This window comes from Castor canadensis, chromosome 17 (genome assembly GCF_047511655.1).
Source record: "Castor canadensis chromosome 17, mCasCan1.hap1v2, whole genome shotgun sequence".
NCBI lineage: Eukaryota > Metazoa > Chordata > Mammalia > Rodentia > Castoridae > Castor > Castor canadensis.
The window spans coordinates 11,022,439-11,029,593 of record NC_133402.1 but is presented as its reverse complement, the minus strand read 5'-3'; positions in this window follow the sequence as shown (position 1 = coordinate 11,029,593).

The window sequence follows — 7,155 nt, the reverse complement described above, 5'->3', positions numbered from 1 at the left end:
AGAATTGTCCTACCTCATTGCTAGAGAAGACAATTTTTTCTGACTTCAACGTGTGTTTGTACGGTGTTCTGAGAGAAGAAACACATCGTGGTAAGGTTTCACTTTAGTAACTGAAGATCCAGAAAAGCAGTTGCTTAAGTTAGGATAGAGTGAATATTACAGTATGGCTCTCCAAATGTTTGTACAATCGCCAGTTTTCCTCCACAATGCTTTCCTTCTCTACTCTGGGTGGCTCTTTTAATATTAAAATCAACATGAATCAGAGAGGTCTAGATATTATTCAAAACCACATGCTGCAAGTCTTCCTAGGCTGAGGTCTGGTAACACCAAACATCTCTTGGTTTTCCCAGACATTCTCATATGTCACCCCTGCTCTTGTATGGCTGGTTCCCTGTTATCTTCCTACTTAGCTCATCGGTGACAGAATCCTTCTCTTCCTTCTTTCAAATGTCACTTCCTCTGGGAAGCCCTCCCTGTTGTCACCTGTTACTCTGACTTCTGAGCTTACTCCTTCCTTTCATACTCATCAACAATGTACAATGTAGATTTTAGGTGGTCTTATCATATGCACAAAAAAATCACTACATGAGATGATGGATATAATCAGTGGCTTGACGGCTGTGACCACTTTACCATGTATGTGAATATAAAATCGTTATGTTGCATACCTTAAATATACAACAAAGTATTATACATTTTTAAAGAAAAATAAGTGCATTGAGATCCAATCCAAATGAAGACAAGAGGATCTTTGTCCTGTATCTCCAGGGATTCTTTTATTTTTTTCTTTTTGGTGGGACTGGGCTTTGAACTCAGGGTTTCGTGTTTGCAAAGCAGATACTCTACCACTTGAGCCACACCTCCAGTCCATTTTGCTTTGATTATTTTGGAACTATTTGCCTGGTCTGGCCTTGATCGTGATCCTCCAGATCTCAGCCTCCCAAATATCTTGGATTACAGGTGTGAGCCATTGGCGCCCAACCTCCAGGGATTCTTGACAGAACTTGGGGCTGAGAGAAATTAAATACCCTGGATCATCTCCTGCTTTGAGTCTCTGACTTCCTACTTCTTACTCCTAAAAACACCACCTTTACTCTCCCTTCCCATACTGACACTCTTCATAGCACCTCTAGTATAGATTACCTTATTTAGCTGAAGATTTTTTAACTGAAGTTTTTTTTTGCTAATAACAGTAAATTACAGATGAAACTTAATAAGCACAACTTAAAATGACATGTTAGATGTCATGGTGCCACCAATCCATCAACAATTCCTGGCACTGGGAAGTTCCCACTGACCGCAGCCACGCTAAGGACTTTTATTTCTCTGGATAGCTCTTCTTTCATTTGCTGGCCTTTCACAATCCTGTGTGGTTAAAATTCAGAGCATTCTAACTCTCCTTTGTTTGGGTTAAGTCTTCCTTCTTAACCCAAACAAATCTCTGACCTACTTTACATATCTGTCTGGTTTGTAGACATCATCTTTTATTTTATTTATTTTTTTGCTAACAGCATTCCCACCGGGTGAGAAGAAGGAAGACAGTTAAGGATATGTTTTCCTTTTTCCTCTGTATTGCTTTGTAATTTGCATTTTATTTTTATGAGTATATATTGGTTTATTAATCTGTAATAAAATTGTTAAAGCAAAAGTTCAATGTGTCATTTAAAAACAAATTATAACTGTTTTCCAGTTCTTTGAACAAGACCTAATTTTTATGTAGGAGTTTCTTTCACAGTGACCTTATAAACAGAAGAGGCACACATAAGGATTTATCTTCCTCCTATCCAGAGCAAAGCGAGCTCTTTGTTTATATCAGCCTTTCCAGAGATCACAAGAGAAGTCAGACCATGTCTTAATTATCTTCCTAGTATAAGGAAAAACTGTTTCAACAGAAAATGCCTCATTTGCACTGACTTATCTGACAACTCTCTAAGTTGCAGATAACTGGTAGCAAGGTAAAATAATTCCAGCTTGTACACATGCAAAGATTCTACCAATTGGAAGTACAATTGTGTACAGTGGAGATTTACCATTGTGGTAGAGGTTAGTTTTGCCTCCTTTTGCATAGTCACTTCAATATTGCTGGCACGTATATCTCCTCTGCACTCCCTTTTGAACTGGTGGCAATGTATTACCCATTCACTCATTGATGAGTCTAATGAGTTCTGCAGCATGCTTTCACTTCATGAGAATCATGACTTTCCCTTTTCTGAAATGTAAAAATTATCCCGTAATAGTTTCTCCATTGCCTGAGACCAGGACTTATGCATGGCACCATGCAATAAATGTGTGAATGAAGTGAAATGAAATGTGTGAATGACTGAAATGAAAAGACAAACAGTGGAATATATGACTTCAGTGTCATTAATATACCATGAGCAAGTGTGGGCATTTTTAACAAGCTTGAACTTGACTGCTACTTCTTAGCTAACTTTAATGTTATTGATAACTACTTGGATTTTACCCAAGCTATAGTCGTTCCATTTTTTTCTAATTAGAAAACGTTACTTACAAAGATCGACAGATGGAAATCAATATAAAGGTTCATCAAAAACTTAAAAGTAGACCTATCTTATGACCTGGCTACGCCACTCTTGAGCATGTAGCTGAAGGAGTATCCATCAACTTACTCAACAGAACACCTGCACACCTGTGTTTATCACAGCACTATTTACAATCAGCCTAGGTGCACAGTGACCAATGAATGGATAAATATAATATGGTATCTATCCACAACTGGGTATTATTCAGCCATTAAAAAAAAGAATGAAATTATGTTATTTGTAGGAAAATGGGTGGAACTGGAGATAATCATGTTGAGTGAGATAAGCTAAGCTCAAAAAGAAAACTATTGCATGTTTTCATTCATATGTGGAATGTAGACCTGAAATAACAATAATGACAGCAATGACAACAATGACAATTATGACAACATGATGGTGATAATGACAAGACATGGGTATAAAAGGGGGACTGTTGGGGGAAATCGGTGGGAGGGGTAACAGGGAAAGAAAAGAGTACTGGAGGCAAAGAGGATCGCAGTACATTACATATATATGAAAATAACATAATGAAACCCTCCAAATTCTGTTTGAAAAAGTGGGGAGAAGGGTGGGTGGTTAAGGGAATATAATAGGGGAGGTGATATTACTCAAAGTACACTGTACACATCTATGCTACTAAAAAAAATCAGAAGAAAATATTGCCAGCATCAAAAGAAAAAAGAGCTATCGTATAATCTCTCTGCAGAGTAACCTTTATTAATTCTTGGTTGATACTCCCTCATCTTTCCTCAGAGTCCATTCACTTAACAGGAATTAATTGAATACTTGCATGTGCTAAGCACTGCAGCTACTGTAGTGAGAAAGGCAGACAAGGCTCTTTGGAAGCTGGCATTCTAATGGAGGGGGAAGGAGAAAAACTAGACAAATAAATGAGTGAGAAAATCTCAGCCAAAGAGGTCACACAGGCTTCCCGACATGTACTTCCAATCAGTTTGCGTGAGTTGCAAACTGAAGTTTTGGGTCCTGTACTGTTTCATAATATGCTGTGCTCAGAAGCATCAGTGTGGATTTTGGTGTCAATCAGTCCCTGATTTTTCTCCCCACTGCCCGCTCCGTCTTGTACTCCAAAACAGTATAAGCAGGTGCATGATTGAAGGTGGTTACCCCTCAAAGGTCAAGAGCTCTGCCGCCCTACATGACTGCTGTCATCCACCTCAGATTCAATGTCCCTCCTCGGGGAGCAGAGAGGAATTTTTCCTGTGGGATAGCACAAGAGAAAAATGTTCCCGAAGTGCAGGCTTATGAAGGTCCCTTTGATGTGTCCTTCAAGGATGGCTCACTACTTCCACACTCACATCCTAGAGCATATCCTTCCCACAGGAGCCGGAGTGATTAAACAAACAAACAAACATAAATCTTACCATATTATTCCTATGCTTTAAAACATATGTGAAACTTTCAATACCCCTAAAATAAAATGAAGTCTCACAGCTATAAACTTTCCTCTTAGCACTGCATTTGCTGTGTCTCAAAGGTTCTGTTTTCATTTCTGTTTGATTCTAGGAAATTCGAATTTCCTCCTTGATTTCTTCAGTGTTTCACTGATCATTCCAAAGTGTGTTGTTTAATCTCCTCATGTTTGTATAGCGTCTGTAGTTTCTCTTGACTATTACATTCTAATTTTTCCATTGTGATATACTAAGGTACAGGAAATTATTTTGATTTTTTGTTAAGACTTGCTTTACAGCCTAAAATGTAGTCTATTTGTAGAAAGTTCCATGGGCTGCTGAAAAGAAAATGTATTCTGCAGCTGCTGGATGAAATGTTTGGTAGATGTCTGTTAAGTCCATTTCATCAAGGTGTAGTTTGGCTCTGAGGCATCTTTGTTTTTCTTTTTTTTTTTTTTTGGTCTGGATGATCTATCAATAAATGAGGGTGGGGTGCTGAGGTTGCACACTACTATTGTACCTGGACCTAACAAACTTCAAATTATGCTTATAGTAACAAAAATAATGTGATACTGCCACAAAATGGAAATATAGACCAGTGGAAGAGAATAAAAAACTCAAAAGTAAACCTACATTGCTGTAGCTTTACTTTGATAAAGGTGCCAAAAACATATGTTGAAGAAAAGATGATTTCTTCAGCAAATGGTGCTGGGCAAATGGGATTTCCACAAGTAGAAAACTGATACTAGATCCCTATTTCTCATCCTGTATAAAAATCAACTCAAAATGGACCAAGGACCTTAATGTAAGACTTGAAACTTTGAAACTACTGTAGGAAAGCACAGGGAAAACTCTTGAAGACATAGGTATAGGCAATGACTTTCTAAATCTGGCTCAGGAAATAAAAGTAAGAATTAACAAATGGGATTGCGTCAAATTAAAATTCTTTGAACATCAAAGGAATAAGCACTATATCAAAGGATAGCTGAAAGAATGGGAGAAAATCTTTGCCAGCTATTCATCTGACAGGGGATTAATATCGAGAATACATAAAAAACTTGAAAAATTAAATACCAAAAGAATAAATAGTTCAATTAATAAACAGGTAAATGAATTAAGCAAGCAGTTCTCAAAAGGTGAAGTACAAACGGTTAAAAATACACAAAGAAATATTCAGCATCCTTAGGCATAAAGGAAATGCAAATCAAAACTACATTAATATTTCATCTCACCACAGTCAGAGTGGCCATGATCCACAAAATAGCAACAAAAGCTGGCAAGCAAGCATGTGTGTGTCATGCCTATCTTTATTACTGGTGGGAATGTAAATTAGTGCAGCCACTACAGAAATCATGGAGGGTCCTCAAAAAACAAAATAGAATTGCCATATGACTCTACTATACTACATCTTGGTATATATCAAAGTTGGCCTATAGATAGCTGCACACCCATGTTCATTGCAGCACTGTTCACAATGGCCAAACAACTGAATCAGGCAAGGTGCCCATCAGCCCATGAGTGGCTAAAGAAAATGTGGCTTATACATAACAGTATGAGAGGAATGCAATTCTGTCATTTGCAGGAAAATGGGTGGACCTGGAGATCATCATGTTAAGTGAAATAGGCCTGATGCAGAAAGACAAATATCATGTTTCCTCTTACATGTGGATCTAGACCTTGTGTGTGTGTGTGTGTGTATGTGTGTGTGTGTGTGTGTGTGTGTGTGTGTGTGTGTGTGTGTGTGTGTATATGAAATTGAAGTAAAAGGGTGACCGGTGTTTGGGGAAGGGAACCAGCAGGAAGGGTGAGGGGAAAAGAGAAGGTGATAAGAGAGTGAGAGTGAATCCGATCAAAGTAAATTATATTCATGTGTGCAAATGGCATCATGAAACCCATTAAAAAATTGTAAAGGGGCTAGGGGAGAAATAAGAGAGAGTAATAGAGCAGGTAATTAAAGTGCATGATGTACATGTATACAAATATCACAATGAAATCCCTTGGTACAATTTTTGTATCTTGATTAAAAAAAAAAAAAGAAAGAAAACTCTACCACAGCTTTCAAGGGAAATCTCTACCCCAACTATTCTAATTTCTTCTCTTGCATTTATTTACTCACTTTCTAAAATCTACAGTTTCTACCCCAAGGCTTCTGCATTTGCTGTTCTCTCTTCCTGGAATGCTTTGAAATTTTTGTGTAGCTTGTTTTTTATCTTCATTCAGATCCCAGATTAAATTTCACTTCCTCATCTAATATTAAGTTGCTATTTTCTTACCCTTCATTATTTCACTCCATTTTAATTGATTTGAAAAATACTTTTCCCTATATGACAACTTTTGTTTTCTCCTTTTTTCTTTCACTAATCTTCTGTTGCCCCCACCCCACATGAAAACGTGAGCTCCTTGAGAGCAGAATGTCCTCTCCCACTCACTGCTATTTCCTTGCTTAGTGACTTGCTTGGTGTGTCATAGGTGATCAGCGAACATTTGTGGATCAAATGAATGACTATCATCACATTCCCTCCATCACAGAGTGGAGGACAGATATGCTGATGAAGGTCAAGGGATGCCCGGATATCTGGTGAAACACTGTCTCTGGGTACATCTGTGAGTCTTTGTTGGAGAGATTCACATTGGAATTAGTAAAGAACATTGTCCTCCCCAATGAGGGTACCATCCCATCCACTGAGGGCTTGAACAGAACAAAAAATGGAGGAAGAGAGGATGAGTCTTCTCTACCTGACTGCTTCAGCTGGGACGTTGACCTTCTCATGACCTTCTCCTGCCCTTAGTGCTGCTGGTTATCAGGCCATCAGACTCATACTGGAATCTACATCATCATCTCTCCAGCTGTCAGGCCTTGGAGCCACACCCCAACTTTCCTGACTCTTTGACTAGACAGTAGGTTGTGGGAGTTCTCAGCCTTGTAATCTCCTGAGGCAACTCCTTATCATAAATCTCTTTATAGCTACGTATTACAGACGTATAATTCATACTGTATATTTATTATAGTATATATTTGTAGTATATTTATTATACACATTTTTATATTACATTTATTATGTTGTATATAATAGGATATATAATAATTATATACATATTATTTGTGTTTCCCTGGACAACTGTGATTAATATGCCAAGTTCTCTTTGGGAAATACAGACTCTTTTTGCACTGGCTGCTGTTTGTAGAAGCTATTGCCAATGGA